Source organism: Gracilinanus agilis, chromosome 3 (assembly GCF_016433145.1).
Source record: "Gracilinanus agilis isolate LMUSP501 chromosome 3, AgileGrace, whole genome shotgun sequence".
NCBI lineage: Eukaryota > Metazoa > Chordata > Mammalia > Didelphimorphia > Didelphidae > Gracilinanus > Gracilinanus agilis.
The window spans coordinates 625,851,462-625,866,456 of NC_058132.1; the positions used below are offsets into that span (position 1 = coordinate 625,851,462).

The window sequence follows — 14,995 nt, forward strand, 5'->3', positions numbered from 1 at the left end:
TCTTTCTACTCTCTCTCTCTCTCTCTCTCTCTCTCTCTCTCTCTCTCTCTCTCCCCCTCTCTCCTTCCATCTTGGAATTAATACTATGTATTGGTTATGTCGACATGGAATCTAGAGACCCCAAACTTGTGACCTAGTGAGATCTGATGAACCCCAAGTTTTAGGAATAGGTTGTAGGTTGGAGACCCCTAAAGTTTGGGCTTCTTCTCAGTTCCCCTAGCCAAGAGAATCCACCCTGAAGGGAATCTAGGGCTTGCAGTTGCAGACTGAATAATGGACCCCAGAGTAAATGCTAAATATCCTTTTGTCTTGGATAGTCTTCCCATTGTATCAGAGACCCTTTCCCCCCAGCACTGGCATTGTCATAGGCAAACTTTTTGACTATTATCTGGATTGCATATTCATCAGTTGTATATTTTTTTACCTCTTGATTTAACCTTTCTACAAAATCTGAGTATCTTTCCTCTGATCCTTGTCTAATCTCTGCCAAACCTGTGGACAGTTTCTTAGTTACTGGGATCCTTTTCCAAGCCTCTAAGGCACACTTAGTACATTGAATTAGAGCTTCTCTAGGTAAATTAATCTGATCAGCATGTAATTCCCATTCATCTATTCCAAGTAACATTTCTTTAGTAATTCTAATGCCTTGTTTCTTATTAATGGCTGCCTTCTGTTTTGCCAATTCATTAAATTCTGATTTCTAATAGAGGTAGTCCCCTGCAGCAAGGGAATATCTTGCTATATGATTCCAATCAAAGGGGGTGATCCAAAACCCTTCTAAAGTTTTCACCACAGTTAAAGTGTATGGAGAAGCAGGACCATATGAAGCACAAGCTGTTTCAATTTCTTTTAACACTTTGTAGGGAAGAGGCTCCCATGTAGGAGCTACTTCTTCATCATCATCCAATTCATCTGCTCTAAAAATAACTGGGAAACAGAATGACATGTCTCCATCCTTTCGAGCATTTTTTAGGGCTCCTTTAAACCCTATATTTGGGGGCTGTGGCTGCGGAGCTGGACCTTCAAGCGGCAGAGGCTCCTCTGCTTTTATCTCTTTTTCCTCTTTTGAAGAGAGGTTTTTAGGTGGGGGAAGGTCCCCTACTAGTGACTTTTTTTTAAAGCTCTTGATTTACTATGAGCCTTTTCCTCCTCCTCTGATTCTAACACTGAAACCTTAAAGATTTCATTCTCTGCATTCTGACCAGATAACAAAGTTGTTTTTTCAGCAGCTGATGAAATTTTTTCTGGCACTTGTTCTGATCCTTGCTCAGGATAATAATTTTTCAAGTCATTGCCAACTTTTTGCCAAAATTCTAAGGGAATCCACGGACTACAATTTTGAATAAGATAAAGAGATTTAGTGAGCTGTTCTTTACTAACTTTTACTCCCCATTTTCTGAGGATGTGCTTAGTTATATCAATAAAAAGAGTTCTTTCCTTTGATTCACAGTGTCCCATCCTGTTAATCTATTCTTTTACTTCTAATGTCTTCCCTTAAGGGGAGAGTTCTGAAAACTCTGGATTTCTTGCCCTTCTTCAGGCAGAAACTAAACTGTCGTAATTTGGGATTTGTCTGAGGGGGAGGGCAAATATTTACCTGAATCCAGCAATCCAAGGTACCTGTCCAGGCGCCAATCTGCGAAGAGCCCGCTCTTCACTTGGTTGGGTCTCTGGAGGTAGGATGGCATGGTGAAGAATGAAATGAAAATGAGCCAGAGTACAAGTCAAAATTGCAGAGGCTGTTCCTTCTCTCTCTCGTGCCATCTGCTGATTTTAATTTTTATACCCTCTTTTCTTTATGATCTCATACAGGTTTTTTTTTTTCTTCCCATACATTCAAAATCACATATTAACTTTTGAAACATCACAAGATTGACATTTACCAAATATCTTACTGTGGTTAAACAAAGAAGTAAACTTGTCAAAAATTATTCATTATGGTCTGGCTTAGTTTGATCTTATTATTTTCAGCCATGCATAAGGTACAAGTACATCAGTTCCTACCTAAGCATAATAGTTATATTTTAACTAATTATATTATGTATATAGTTACATTATACTATTCATTCCCATCATCAATCAAGGAGATAGTTATGGTAGTTGATTACATCCAATAAGATACAATAATATCAGTCTGGTCCAATGTTTTGTTCCTATGGTGTTTTTTCTGTTATAGGATCACTAAGAATACAGTTCTGGTAGGGTGATTCTGTGCTAATTTGTCATTGCCATAATTTCCTTCTGTTTCACTGTTTCTTTGGTCTGTAGGAGTTTGGGAACAAACTCAGGCCAGGTATTTTCTTGCTGGGAACTTTAGAAACTTGCATTAACTTACTAATTGCTGGTTTTTTGCTAGCCTGATTCTAGGAGAAATTTCTATACTCTAGGGGGTTGTACAGGGGTTTATTTTAGGATAGTGGGTAGTCTGTGGCTGTGATTGTTCTTGCCATGAACCTATACTGTTTTTCTGTGTCTCCTTTGAGCTGGATAAGGATATTGATTGCAATAATTTCCATGCAAGTAAATGTCACTGTAAAAAGAATCACCTGGGGTAAACTGAGTGTGGAATTTCCATCCTCCTGACAACCTGCCGTGCTGGATTGTCAGAGCTTGTGAGTAGCCGTGCTAACCTCACAGCCTTGATGGCGTCTGGCAGTGACTGGGTATTAGTGTGTGTGTGTGTGTGTGTGTGTTGTTGCATGTGAAAGTGGGTGAAGCACGTCTGGAGTAGAAGAGCAAGGAGAGGAGTTCAGAGGTGTGAATGGCAGGTTGAAAGCTTTGAATGGGAAGCTGAGCTGGAGTGGGGGAGCCTGAAGGTACATTTAAGTGGATTAAATGGAGAAAGTTGCTTCTTGAACTGAAAAGCCAAAGTTTAAGGGTTTAAAGTTTAAATGTTTGTAGATTTTTGCAAAAGAGCTTCTCACAGAAGCTTAAAGAACTTAAGTTCTGGAGTTCTCATTTCCTCTAGGTTTTGCTTATATTGTATTTGTGATGTGTTTTAAAAAGGATTCACTGATAACCTTAAAGCTTGTGATTTAAATGTCTTAAAGTTGTGTTAACAATTAATTCCTCCCAAAAGCTGAAGAGACAGGACGGGAGCTGGAGATCTGGATAGGAGGATATCCAGCAAAAGGCAAAAGGAGGTCCAGAAATTCCTAACTTTAAAATTCTAACCTTTTCTTCCCAGTTTTAGTATAATGTGTGAAATATTGTATACCAAGTGCACTTAATGTTTTAATAATGTTGGTAATGGGATGCATTTGTTCTAGATGTTAAATTTGTTATTTGAGTGCTGTAAGTTCACATTTTTTTCCAAGCTGTTATTTGTTTCCAGAGAGTGAGGTTTTTCTGATTAATGTGTGTTCAGAAGTAAAGACGGTTCATTTTTGGTCATTGTGTCATTATAAAATGACAAGATATGGTTAGGGAAAGGCTTTGCTTTGAATGGGAAGGAAACTGAAGGATTTTAAACTGACCAACAATTTTCCTCTGAAGGAGCCGCTTTAGCCTTAGGCTGAAAGAAAGGCTTTTGAGGCCAGGCTGAGAGAAAGGTAATTTGGAGCCAAGGACAGAGTAAGAAGATAGGAGGGAATTGGATAGGTATTCTGATTTGAAGGTAATTTTAGATTTTCCTTAGCCATCCAAAGTTTTGGGTTGAGAGAAGTTTATGGGTTTTAAAAGAGATCATGAAATATAGCCTGATTTTTGGAGTTTTTAAGGTAAATTTCCAGAGTGCAACCATTACAATAGATTAGTTTTTGTTTTAAAAGGACCGGGGAATCCTGGTTCCTATAGGGAACTGAGTTTTCCTTTTTGAGTGGAGAGAACTAATACGATTTGGCATTTATTTAGTTTATGAGCATTGTTTTTCTGATAGATGATCATTGGCACATGATCGATATTAGAGAAAGGAATTCCTCACCTGGGAAAATTCCTAAGAAATTTCTAGGAATGCCCTGCATTTTACCACCCCAGTTCCCAAGTGTGGGTGAAGTGAGTAAAACTTATTAAGGTCAAGTTTGCTATATGGCTTGTTAAAGGAATTTTATTCACAACCCTTGGAGCACTTTTATCTCAAGACTAGAAACCAGCTAGGTAATTAGGAGCCAAAAGCTTGGACAAGACTCAGAATCCGAATCTGAAAGATTCTCTGAAGAAGACAACTATGAGAAATCCGAAGGAGCTCCAAGATGTCACTGGAACCGATAAGTATCACCTTTCCTTATGGCTCTCTTTTGACCTTTTCAAATTTCTGTAGCTGTCAAAAACTTTGCCATTTTATTTACCCTAAGAATTATACCTACCCTGAGCAAAGACTCTTAAGTAAATTTAGCTAAAGTAGGGAAAGTTTAAAATAGTAGCATTTTACTTTAAGAGGCTTGAGAGTAGTAATAACTGCTAGATCTGAGAATTCACAGCAGAGATTCCAGAGTGCTAGTTCAGTATTACAGAACATGTTTGTCTCAAAGTAGTATCAGAAGAATTTAGGAAAGAAATTATGGAGCCTAGAAATTTGTTAATAAGCAAAGAAAATTCATTTTAAACCCTGAGCATGGTTAAAGAGAATTGCCATCTAAGGGAGAATTGTATGGGAAGGAAGATAATTGGGAAAAGAAATTCTATGGAGTGAAATTGGTTATTGATACAGTCATAGGCTGAGAAATGGCTCAGCTAAGTTTCTATCAAGTTCTGCAGGTGACTGCCAATCATTACCAACTTATGCATGGCATTAATATTCCAAATTATGGGAGCCTTTCCCTCATTTTAAGTTACTTCCCACTTTTCTCCTGTTTTAGCAATTTTCTGTAATCATATGATGAAGGAAGCTTTAGAAAGGCAAGACCTAGAATGTGGAAATTGTGAAGGCAAATGGAAATTTTTAGCAATTGCGAATGAGGTAGCAGATTAGAGGTCCCTTTTCCTAAAAGGAGGAAGAATTTAGGTCATAAGGAAAACCTGGCAAAATATTAGTGTCAAAAAAGAGGGAAGCAATACATAAAAATAGTAGATTCTAAGCAGCATTTCTAAACAAGGTTCAGATAGAACACTGACTTTCTCCCCAGTACCAGTAAAGTTTATACATCTCTAAGCCTAAAGGCAGGAAACAAATGAGATAAGGAAACTTTTGTGCCTAGGAATGCTACTGTAATAGCCTATAGACTAGGCCTAAGTTCAATGGTAAATGAGCCTTTATTGCCAATGAACAGATATTTGAGGAAATTGAAAAGTGTACCCAAAACTAATTTGGTTAAGGAGATCCACAAGTTAACTGCCTAAGCAGGAGAATCATTTTTATCTACAGATTTTACATTAGCTGATTCAGTTGCAACATTTTTTTCCTACAAAGTAATAAGCATTATAGTAAAGTAGTTAAAAGGTGAATAAAAAAAAGTTTTTAAAAATCCCCAGCATCTCAACCACCCCAAAGGGGTGTGTGTGAGAGGTTTTAAAATTAGGAAAATTTAGAAGCATTTTCAATCTTGAGAATTTTTGGAGTTAAATTTAATTTGAGACTTTTAAAAATTGTTTTGAAGTTGAAATTGTCGGTTTTTCATATGAGTTTGAGATTGTCATTATAGAATATTTAATTAGAATTTTTCCTTGAATTAGATGATATTTTAATTTTTGGTCACTGAACAGAGGAGAGGCTACTTTCAGATTTACAAGCTCTGATTAGCCTGTGATATGGATTTATTTTTGCTTTTATATTTCTATAGTTTGTAGGGTTGATTTTTATATGATTTTTGGTAAAGTAAGGCAATTTTTGATTGGGTATGTAATTTAAGTAATCTTAAAATGGGTGTAGAATGAACACTAATAGAATTAATTATATAGGATGTCAAGAGTAAGGTTAGAATAATCTTTATAGTAAGTATGTCGGGAGTTGATCTAGGTCTGTTAAGGAATGTGTTTATAGATCTCTAAGTTTCTCTTGCAGCAATGAAGCTGTCCTGTACAGAGAGGAGTCTGCAGGAGAAAGGAGGCCAAAAGCATTCCCTCAGGACTCCAGGATTTGAAAGACTTTAATGACTTGAGGGAAGTGGGCTAATGTTGTGTTTGTCAAAATATGCCAAGAGTAGACTGCCTACCTTTCTCTGGCACAACTGTCAATGCGCCGGGCACTGGGGAGTGCCCCCAAGTGCCAATCGCCCATACTGATACCTTAAGATTTCTCCACCATTAGTGAGAGTTCCATTATTGGTCAGCGACGTTTAGTCTTGACCAAAAGGGGGGTGTGTCGACATGGAATCTAGAGTTCCCAAACTTGTAGCTTAGTGAGGTATGATGAACCCCAAGTTTGGAAATAGTTTGTAGGTTGGAGACCCCCAAAGATTGCGCTTGTTCCCTGTTCCCCTGAGAATCCACCCTGTAGGGAATCTTAGGCTAGCAGTTGCAGACTGAATAATGGACCCTGGGGTAAATGCTAAATACCCTTTTGTCCTAGGTAGTCTTCCCAATTGTATCAAAGACCCTTCCCTGGAAGACTACCTGGGCAGGGACCATCCATTGTGTAAGCAGCCCCTTCCCTTACACCCTAGTCTCTAGCTATGATCCCTTTCTCTAGCTTAATTGTATCCTGTCAGTATAATGTCAATCATCTCTCCCAGCCCCTGGATCTTCCCAAATGGTATATAAGTTCCCCAATTTCCTACTCCCAGGGGGATCAGGGAGCAGAGCGAAGCAGTGTTCATTTCTTAGATTCTGCACAAGGCGAAGCTCTGCCAAAGAGGCCAGGTAGCCCTCATCCCCCTTTCCCTTGATTAAAGAGTGGTTTTATGACTATTTAGTAGTTCTGCGTTTTTTCTAACTTAACAAAACTATGCTGACCAGTTCCACTATGAATGTGTGTGACATAGCTTGAAGTGGGCACTTACTGATGCAAAGCAATCTTGCTACTCCTTCTAATTAAAGATCTCACTAAACTTTTTCATCTTTCCTTAAATCTTACACAGATCCCCTTTCTCCCTATCTTTCTTGCTGAGCCTCTGGCCTCATATTTTACTGAAAAATTGAGGTTATTCTCTGAGTTTCCTTTTTTTTTTCTTCCTCCTCATCTTATGCCCCCTCACCCCCACATTAAGTTGCTATTTCCTTCATTATTGCTATCTCACATAAAGAGGTGGCCCTTCTCTTTGCCCTCTGTATGAAGCAGATTGTCCCCTCTATTATTCCCAATCTCTCATTTATCTTCAATCCCTCTTTATCTATTTGCTGCTTCCCAACTGCCTACAACATGGCCATGTCTGCCCCACCCTCAAAAAACTCACTTGATTCCTTTTTGCAAGTTTAAAAAAAATTTTTTTTTTAAATCTTCTTTAGAAAAATCTTCTTTTCTCTCTCCTGCTTTTTTGTGGCTATTGGCCTTGAGGAGACAGTCTATAATACTTCCTTTCCTCTCATTCTCTTCTCATAGTCTGACTTCTGACCTCATCATTCAACAGAAATTGCTCTCTCCAAAATTGCTATTTCCCAATTACCAAATCCAATGGCCTTTTCTCATCCTCATCCTAATTGACCTCTGTGGAGCCTTTGACATTGGGGGATCACTCTATTCTCCTTGATTTTTTTCTTCTCTCCATGTTTCTGGGATACTACTGATGTTTCCCTTTAAGTTTTTGTAACTGCTCTTTTCTGGTTCTCCTCCTTCCTTTAGACCAATCCTTCTCCTTAGCTGGATCTTCATTCAGTTCACATCAGCTAAACAAGGGATTCTGCAGTTTCTTCTCTTCTCCCTCTCTTTTATTTGCTTTGGTGATCTCAGCTCCCAATTGATTCACCTGTTGTTACAGGGGTTCAAATGGTGAACCCCTGGGTTCAGGAAGGAAACCTTTCTCAGGAATGAGAGGACTCCAAGCTTAGCTTAAAAGTAAAAAGAAAGATTTATTAGTAAGATAGGATCAATGGCCAGCAAGATGGCAGGAGTGGAACAACCCTGGGGGGGGTTGCCCTTCATGACATGGCCCAGCAGCACCAGAGGAGCAACTGTGGGGGGTTGCTCCCCGAATCCTCCCGTTGGGGGGGGGGCGGGGTTGTATCCTTTTCCAGAGTGTGGATGTGACTTGTTGCACTCAGGCATTCTGTGGGTGAGGGGGTCTATCTGAGATCCTCAGGGCTTAGGCTATCAAGGTGTGGCCCAGAGGTGTATCTCTTGTCTATCTCAACCTCCAAAAGGATGTCCAAGGATAAAGGTCTTTGCCTTGGGAGTCACAAGGGCAGGAAGGGGGAAGGGAATTTCCCTGTTTCACAGCCTGCCTAAGTTAAGGGGTATGGGGTCCCTGCCTTCTCTGCACAATGCCTGTGTCACTGTCATCTCTATGAAGATGATTCTCAAATTTGCCCAGCTCCTATTTTCTCTAGTGATCTTCGGTCTCTCTTCTCCTATTGCCCATTAGACAGTTTGAACTGAGGGTCCTGTAGCAGCATTGGTGAATGTTTTTGAGTTCAAGTGTGCAGAGGGCAAATTCAAGCAATCTATTACCCACATTACCCAAAGGAGAGAGACAGACAGAGACAGAGAGAAAGACAGAGACAGAGACAGAGAAAGACAGAAACAGAGAGATAAAGAGAGAGACAGAGAGATAGAGACCTAGAGACAGAGAGAGGAACCAAGAGACAGAGAGAGGATGGAGAAAGTGCTTGCTTTGGGTCGCTAGCCTGAGGAGTGGGGCAAGCAAAAAATGTCCTTGGGCACTGGGAAGATGGGAAACAGCTGGGGGCACGTGTGCCAATTCTTCCCCCTTCCCGCCCTTGTGACTCCAAAGACCATTGTCCATGGAATTCCTTTAAGTTGAGATAGATAAAGAAATACACCTCCTCCATAACATCAAGTTGTATATCTCAGAAGTCCATCTATCCCCTAAACTATGAGGGTCATGCCCTATGTCTCCAGGCAGACCCCTATCAGATGACCAACACCCCCACCCCCACCAAATACCTGAGTGTTTACCACTCTAGAATCACCTGCTCATCATGACACAACCTCGTCCCCACAATTGTAAAAAGTATATAATCCCCAGGATTGAGGGATTTGGGGAGAGCCTCCCGATGGCTGCTCCACTCATGCTGTCTTGCTGGCCATTAATCCTATCTTACTAATAAATCTTTCTTTTTTACTTTTAAGCCAAGTTTGGAGTCCTCTCATTCTTGAGAATGGTTTCCTTCCCGAACCCAGGGGTTAACCAATTTGTACCCCTATAGCACTATCATGTAAGCATCTTAAATTGAACATTTCCCAAACCTAACTCGTATTTCCTTCCAAGCCCTCCACTCTTTCTAACTTCCTTGTAACTGTGAAGGGCACCACCATACTCCCATTTAGCCATGCTTATAATCATCCTAGACTCTCCTCACTCTTCAGTCTCTTAATTATTGCCAAGGCCTACTGATTTTTTCCTTAAAAAAAAAAACAAATCAAAAACAAACCCTTTTTCTTCTGCCTTAGAATTAATACTGTGTATTGGTCTCAAAGCAAAGGAATGATTAGGGCTAGGCAGTGGGGGGTAAGTGACTTGCCTGGTTTACATAGCTAGGAAGTGTTTGAGGCCATATTAGAACCTAGGACTTCCCATCTCCAGGCCTGGCTCTCAGTTCACTCAGTCACCTAATTGGTCCCATAGAATATCTCTTGTACATACCCTTTTTGCTCCTCTGATATTGCCAACATCCCAGTGTAGGTTCTAATCTCTTTATGCTTGGACTATTGCAATACCCCCCTGGTTGCTCTACCTGCTACAAGTCTCTCCCCACTTCCCCCACTCATCAAGAGGATTTTCTTAAACCCAAGGTCTGACTATGCCACTCCCCCTACTCAATAAACTCCTGTGGTTCCCTACCACCTCTAGGATATAGGATAAAACCTTCTGTTTGTCATTGAAGACATTTCCAAATCTTACACTTTACCTCCTGCCCATGTCCTCTATGAGCCAGTGATACTGGTCTTATTGGCATGGGATGGCAGGGGTTACTGGTGTCGACATGGAATCTAGAGTCCCCAAACTTGTGGCTTAGTGAGATCTGATGAACCCCAAGTTTTAGAAATAGCTTGTAGGTTGGAGACCCCCAAAGATTGTGCTTGTTCCCTGTTCCCCTGAGAATCCACCCTGAAGGGAATCTCAGGCTAGCAGTTGCAGACTGAATAATGGACCCTAGGGTAAATGCTAAATACCCTTTCTTCTTAGGTAGTCTTCCCCATTGTATCAAAGACCCTTCCCAGGAAGACTACCTGGGCAGGGACTATTCCTTTAGTATCCATTGTGTAAATAGTCCCTTTCCCCTACACCCTAGCCTCTAGCTATGATCCCCTTTCTCTAGCTTAATTGTATCCTGTCAGTATAATGTCTATCATCTCCCAGCCCCTGGATCTTCCCAAATGGTATATAAGTTCCCCAATTTCCTTTGTTCCTGGGAGTCGACTTCTAGGGCGGTGGCGCTCCCAGGGATATCAGGGAACAGAGCGAAGCAGTGTTCATTTAGACTCTGCACAAGGCGAAGCTCTGCAAAAGAAGCCAAGTAGCCCTCCTCCCCCTTTCCCTTGATTAAAGAGTGATTTTATGACTTTAATAGTTCTGCGTTTTTTCTAAGTTAACACTGGGTCAAAGAGGACTTGAGGAATTCCCCATTTCTCACACCTCTGCAGTGCAGGTCCACCTGTTAGCAACTAAAGGAACTGTATGATAAAGAAGGTCTCTGAGAGATAAGTGCCTTCTGCTTGCATTTCAGACATCAAATAAGTCCCTGAAATGTGCAATTCACCCTCCTTTGTGGACAGGAGCACCAGTGCTTTTCAATGAGGACACCTGGACCTTCCATCCCCCACCTTTATACCACCCTCCATCCCCATTTTTTGGTCTCTGTAAAATATGAAAAACCCCCATGTCACCACTTTTCAGGAAGACAGACCTTTACCTGCTCCTGTCTCTGGGTCACTCAACTTGCATTCAACTTCATAAATCTTTCTATTTTTAATATAATCATTGGGGCCGGTCATTCTTGAGGGAGCTATCTTTCTGGAACCTAGGGTGATCTCCAGCTCTTCCTCACCATTACTGCTCTTCAAACATGGCATCCCAAGAAGGAGTGTTTTCACTTGCCCTTCATGCCTGGAATCCTCTCCCTCCTCATCTCTATCTGCTGACTTCCTTTAAATATTAGTTTAAATCTCCTTTTCTACAGGAAATGTTCCCAAGCCCTTTTAATTCTTGTGCCTTCCTTCTGTTGATTATTTCCAGTTTATTCTGTGTTAGCTTGTTGGTACAAAGCTGTTTACGTGATGTCTTTTTGTGAACTCCTTGAAATTAAAAGTCTGACTGTCTTTTACCTTCCTCTGCATCTCTGGCACAGTGCCTGACACACTGTATGTACCTAATAATCCTTTGCTTATTGACTACCTTTTGTGCTGTATCACCATCCTATTTGCCTCTCCTCATAGTCCCTTGTAACTATGCAGCATAATTACCACTCTTCTAGTTTCATCACTGAGGCACTCCTTGTGGGAAGAGGAGTCACAGATAGATCCCAGATCTGTCCTTTTCCATCTGTGTGACTTTGTGAAAGACACCAAACCTCTCGGAATCTCAGTTTATTTGCAAAAATGAGAGGAAGTAGAAGTCTACTAGCTGGTTTTTGAGGGTCTTCCTCTATATCTTTTCCTATTTCTATTTCTATTCTGTGCCTGCAGGAGTGAAGGACAGGCATTCCATTCTCTTCTTCACAGAAGACTGGCTTCTTTGCCAACTCCAAAACTCCTTCCACCCCTGCCACTAACATTAACTGAACTATAACAACTCTAAGTGACAATGGGAAACTAGCTAATAAATGTGTAAGAGAGAAAATATTTATGGTAATAGAAATAATAACACTTCATATTTCTATAATGCTCTTGGGCTTATAAAGCATTTCATTAAATAAAATGACTAAATAATTGCTAGAGAAATAGATATAATTTTAATGCTCTCTATAATGCATAATGAGTTAAAAAGGGATATTAATATGCTGAGCTAAGTTCTATGAGGATTTATTTTTTATATACTATAATAATTTCTATATAAGGGAAAGTGAGAATTTCTGTTTATTTCAGTGTCTGGGTTCTGGGTCAGAGATTCCATCTCCACTACTGCTTTTTGCATTTTCTTTGTCCTTAGGAATCTCAGTGAATGTCTTCTCTTTTTTTTTTTTTTTTTTTTTTTTTTTTTTAGATTTTTTTTTTTAATTTTTATTTTTTAAACCCTTAACTTCTGTGTATTGACTTATAGGTGGAAGAGTGGTAAGGGTAGGCAATGGGGGTCAAGTGACTTGCCCAGGGTCACACAGCTGGGAAGTGTCTGAGGCCACATTTGAACCTAGGACCTCCTGCCTCTAGGCCTGGCTCTCAATCCACTGAGCTACCCAGGGGCCCCAATGTCTTCTCTTTTAACAGAATTTGGTTAATAAGAAGAGTGAGACAAGGATTCTTCTCCTACTCTTTGGATCCCCATCTCCTGAAGATGGGAAGGGATAGTTTGATGGACCACCTCCTGATTAGCTATTTAGAAATCTTTTATTTCTATTTAGAATATCTTTGGATATTCAAGGGAGGGGCTGAATGAGACCCTAAAACTCTATACATCTGCCTAAAGGGTGTTCAGGGTCTTTGGTCCTTTGAGAGGACTTCTGACCTATCATTTTATTGGTTATAATGCTAGCCTAATCAATAAACTGATATTCTTACCCAAAATCGGTCTCTCAAAATAATTTTAATCTTAGCAGTCCCATAGTTTTCTCTCAATTGCATTTCAATATGATGAATAAAATACCCCTTTGGGAATAACTAAAGAGCACATCTGAAGTTAATTGCTTCAAATAGGGAGGCAAATGCAAAGGGAATTAGTCAAACAGAGCAAGGCTCTGATTTATTTGAATTTTTAAAATATTTTTCTGTACGGATTTTTGAGTAGAAAGAGTATACAAACCAAAAAAATTTATATAAGCCACAAAGCAAAATTAGTAACACTGAAAAGATATTTCAAGTTTAGTAGATATCTAGATCTATTTTCTTCTTCTTTTTTAATCTCTCATCTTTCATCTTAGACAATACTGTGTATAATTCTAATGCAGAAGAGTAGTAAGGAAGGACTAAGCAATGGGATTAAGTGATTTACTCGGGGTCATACAGCTGTCACTTGACACCCACCTAGCTACTCACCAGCTCAGCATTCAGCAACCCCATTGCCATGCTAATTTATGGCATCTATTCACCCAGCCTAGTGGGACTAGTAGCATCTTCTTTCTATGTGAAGGATGTTGTTTTTAATTAGCTGGATAATTGCCCTTCCCATCTCCCCTTTCAAATAGCCTATACCTCTAAAACATCTACTCCTTCCATGGTGTTCTCTGGAATGCCTGATTCCATAGGCAACAAGTGTCTTCATTTTAAATCTTTTCCATTCCTGTCTTCTCTTCTGGCTCTCATAGAGACTCTTGATAACACAGCTTGCCTGGCCTCTCTTTCCAGCACTGTCTACACTTTCACTCATTTTCTCTCTCCCTCCTATCCTTCCCCTCTTCCTAAGAAGACAGATAATACGATAAAGGTTTTGAATTAATTATCATATAATATATATTTATATGTTCATCATAATGTGAAAGAAGACACATATTGCTTACATTAGAGAAAAGTTCATGGAGGAAATAAAATAAAAAATGTATGTTTCTATTTGCATCCAGACTCCTTCTGTTCCTTCTATGGCTGTGGATAGCACCTTTCCATTCTTCCTCTATATAAATGGCACCTCTGCACCCTCCATGTAATACTCTGTGATCTAGTGACAATGGCCTCCTTGCTCCTCTTTAGCGATGACTCTCCATCTTCCTACTCTGGACATTTTTACTGTCTGTCCCCCATGCCTGGAACATTCTCCTCCTCCATCTCTTTATTCACTGGCTTCCCTGGCTTCCTTCAAGTCCCAGATAAAATCCCACCTTCTATAGGAAGTCTTTTCTGTTCCTTCTTAATTCTGTTTGTTGACTATTTCCAGGATATCCTTTATCTAACTTGCTTATACATAGTTAACTCTTAAGTTCTAGGAAAGCAAAAAAGAGCTTTTTTTTTTTTTTTGGCAACCCCAGGGATTAACACAATGCCTGGCATATAGCAGATCCTTAGTGTTTAATGACTGATCAAAATTTACTTTCTTCTTTATTATTTTTTTTTCTGGGATATTGGAACCATTAACTCTTGGATATTAGTTTGCTAAGGCAGCAAATATTGTTTGTGTTGTGCTATCAAAATGCCTTAGCAGAGAGGAAACTTCAATATTATTTGAATCTGGAACAATAAGTCTCTCAGGTCATGTTTATCTTGCCTTTGCATAATGAGAAGTAACAGGGTAAAGAACTGTGGATACCCTAGTGATGAATTGACTTCTATAAGCATGAGTAAAATATTCAGGGTGAAAATCTCAAAAACTAAGCATTGCCATCTGAGAGAGAGAGAGAGAGAGAAAGAGAGAGAATAAGCATTTACATAGTGCCTACTATGTGCTAGGCACTGTGCTAAGTGCTTTTACAAATATCTCAGATATCCTCACAAAAACCATGGGAGGTAGATGCTATTATCATCCCATCTTATAGATGAGGAAACTGAGGCATATTGAAGTTAAGCTACTTGTCCAGGGTCATCACATAGCTAGTATTCGAGGCTGGATTTGAACTAACCCAATCCATTATGCCACCAGCTGATCCTATATATTATTTAGGTGCCCTAATCTAGAATTTTTCCTCAACTAGCTGTCACTCCATAGGAACCAAGGCAGGGGGAAATGAGTTAAAAGATTCAAGAAATAATTTATTATCCAAACAATGCATTGTTTCAAAATAACTCTCCATCTTGGAGGGATTCTTAATTCTCAAGACCATAACTCATTAAGACCAACAGAGAAAGCAAAATCTTAGTTCAAGTAGTAATATTATTATTGTCACATATTATCGACTCAAATTAAAAGTCTGGGTGCCACTACCT

At 39.7% G+C, this 14,995-nt stretch overlaps 1 protein-coding gene across 1 annotated transcript in view; it reads right to left on the reverse strand.

Moving 5' to 3' along the window:
* The window catches only part of SLC19A3 (solute carrier family 19 member 3), a 59,074-nt gene that overhangs the window by 20,859 nt on the left and 23,220 nt on the right, over positions 1–14,995 (reverse strand). Inside the window, exon 4 of the mRNA XM_044670822.1 lies at positions 1,598–1,670. The gene's annotated coding sequence lies outside the window, so the exon portion shown is untranslated. The remainder of the gene's footprint in view (positions 1–1,597; positions 1,671–14,995) is intronic.